Source organism: Sorex araneus, chromosome 5 (genome assembly GCF_027595985.1).
Source record: "Sorex araneus isolate mSorAra2 chromosome 5, mSorAra2.pri, whole genome shotgun sequence".
Taxonomy (NCBI): Eukaryota; Metazoa; Chordata; class Mammalia; order Eulipotyphla; family Soricidae; genus Sorex; species Sorex araneus.
The window spans coordinates 99,543,956-99,546,594 of NC_073306.1; the positions used below are offsets into that span (position 1 = coordinate 99,543,956).

General features: G+C 59.8%; 1 non-coding gene across 1 annotated transcript; it reads right to left on the reverse strand.

Moving 5' to 3' along the window:
* Nucleotides 1–708: 708 nt before the first annotated feature.
* Nucleotides 709–780, reverse strand: TRNAW-CCA (transfer RNA tryptophan (anticodon CCA)). The gene has a single exon. It is a non-coding gene; the product is annotated as a tRNA-Trp (tRNA).
* Between the last annotated feature and the right edge of the window lie 1,859 nt (nucleotides 781–2,639).

Below are 2,639 nucleotides of genomic sequence, written 5' to 3' on the forward strand. Positions count from 1 at the left end.
TGTTTTTTACTTATACTTTTCTATTCATTAAAAAATATCTGTTATAAGCAAATTTGGACTACAATTTTGTATGTGCAAAAATTAGACTTGTTTTGAGGGTTTATTCCTTTCAGAATTTACCTTTTCTGCCAACACGATATGAGTCCTACTAACTTGGGGAAATTATAAATTTATTTTAATCAATTATTCAATTGGTTCAAATATATTTAACTAAATAAATTCCTAATAAGTTACTTTTAACATTCAGGTTTTGGATTATGTAAGTAGAGTGGACTCTGATCTGAAGTCTGTGTTCGTAATATTAGGGCCTATGGACCCTGTAATCAGATTGCATAAATATCAATGTTCGAACTGTGTTCTATTTGTTTTTAAAAGAAAGACGTCAGCACCCGGCGCCAGGGAGCGGGTAAGAGTAGCGGGCCTGCCGGGAGGGGGCGTGAGTGCAGGAGGCTGGGCCCGCGATCTCGGGGAGCGGCTCCCCGGAGGGGCTCCCTGAGGCTCCACGGTGCCTCCTGCCGGCCGCCTGCAGGAACGTCTCCGTCTCGCCGCTGCGCTTGGAGCCGCCCAGCTGGCGCCGGGGAGGAAAAGAACGGCTTGGGGGTCCGCGGACCGACTCCTGAGTCTCGCTGTTTCGGACATTTCGCCTCCGTGACTCCCAGTCGGCCTTGGCCGCCGCTCCGGAGCTGGCGAGGGAAAAAAAGCCAACCCTGACCCCGACGTGACTTGAACACGCAACCTTCTGATCTGGAGTCAGACGCGCTACCATTGCGCCACGAGGTCACAGCGAGCAGGCGACTCCGCGTCGTTAAAGACCTCGCTGCGCTCGCGGCTCCTGCCCGTGCCCAGCGCCTCTTTCCCGAGAGGAGGAGCCGGAGGCGCTGCCCGAGGGGTCCAGCCGAGCGCGCCGCGGACTCGGCCCCGCCAAGGGGGGCACCCGAGGGCGCCAGGGCGCGGCCGGGCGCCGACGGGCGGGGCGGAAGCCCGGGTGGGCGCGGGCCTCGGGGGCGCCGGGCCTGGAAGGCGCCGGGTCTCGGGGGGCGCCGGGCCTGGGGGTGCAAGGTCTCGGGGGGCGCCGGGTCTCGGGGGACGCCCGGGTCTGGAGGGCGCCGGGCCTGGGGGTGTCAGGTCTCGGGGGGCGCCGGGTCTCGGGGGCGCCGGGACTGGGGGTCGTCCCGGGTCTCAGGGGCGCCGGAGCTGAGGGGCTCCCGGGCCGGGGCTGGGTGGGGGGGGGGCGCCTGGCAGCGGCACCGCTATTGCCCGCCGAGCCCGGCCTCAGTGACCTGAGCCGAACCGGCGACAGAGCGCGGCGCGCCGGGAGATCCTAGGGGCGCTAGGACCGCGGAGCAGCCTCCCGCTGTCGGGCGCGAACGGCTCCTATCCGGCCGGGCGGCCGGTGTGCCCAGCACCCTCTGTCCAGTACTCCCAGCTCGGTTCGAAGCGATCGCATGTAGCTGATAGTATTTCGTTAGTTTTTGGGCTCGGGTCGTCAGCGCAGTTGTATTAACATGTACGTCTGCGGTTAAATCTGTCGCCCACCCCGTAGGGTACTTATGTACTCGGCTTGGGACAGCTTTCTCCTTACTAAACAAAACCGAGGGCCGGAGCGAAGGCCCAGTGGGTGCACCTGCTTGCACCCGCCGACCTGGGTGGTCCCGCACCGGGTCTCGAGTCAGAGCCGGGCGTGAGCCCTGGCCGCTGGGCGCAGCTCCCAGCACCAGCCAACAACAAAACCTCTCGGAGACAAGTGTTTTGAGTAAACAAAACCTTTAAAAAGCAGTTTAAAAGCATGAACCTGGTCTCTCGTTTAAGACCATCAAGAGCCCACCGTAATCCAGAGATGCGAGCCCCCGGGCCCTGCTCTTTGGGCAGTGGGCTCCAGAAGAACCGAGAGGGCGGAGGGCTGAGGCCGCGCCCCACTCTCCCCCCAGCCACCGCCTCGCTGCAAAGGTCCCGGGAAAGGGTCCGGGGCAGTGCCAGTGGCAGCAGGAGCCCAGGGCGGAGCAGTCACGGAAGTGGCCACTCCGAAGCTGGCCCAGGGCCTGAGCCTGTCCGTGCCCAGTTCGCTGGTGCCTTGGTGCAAGTGGGCCGGGGTGGCACCTCTGGGCACAGAACCAGGATTAAGCGCTGAGTGTCGGCAGCTGTGGCCAAAATAAAATATGCTGCATGTCTGAGGGGTAAATTGGATTGAGACCCTAAGGATGCAAGGGACTCGCTCCTCCTCCGGGGGGGGGGGGGCGTAGAGATGTCCTTTCAGACTCTCTGCCCCTGCCCCCTTGAGGCCCTCAAGTACTGGGCATGCCTGGACACTGCTCTGAGGAGGAACCAGTGCCTTTCCTACCAAAGATGAGTCCAGAACCTACTGGGAAGATTTCCTCAACCCGAGGAAAGATCTCAGTGATCTTGCTATGGATCTTTTTGTAGTATGCCAGACTGTGTCCTGTGATATTAGCAGTCCCTTGGACGAGTGTGGGGATGTACTCAGATGAAGGGATTGATGCCTTTATAAAGGTTAGAATCCTGCCTGCCAGGGCCGAGACTGGAGTGAAGGCAGTCAGGAGGCCATGCAGTTCTTAGGGCAGAATCCTATATCAAATGGGATCATATGCATATGCGTAATGGCTTTTTCTTCATTAATTCTG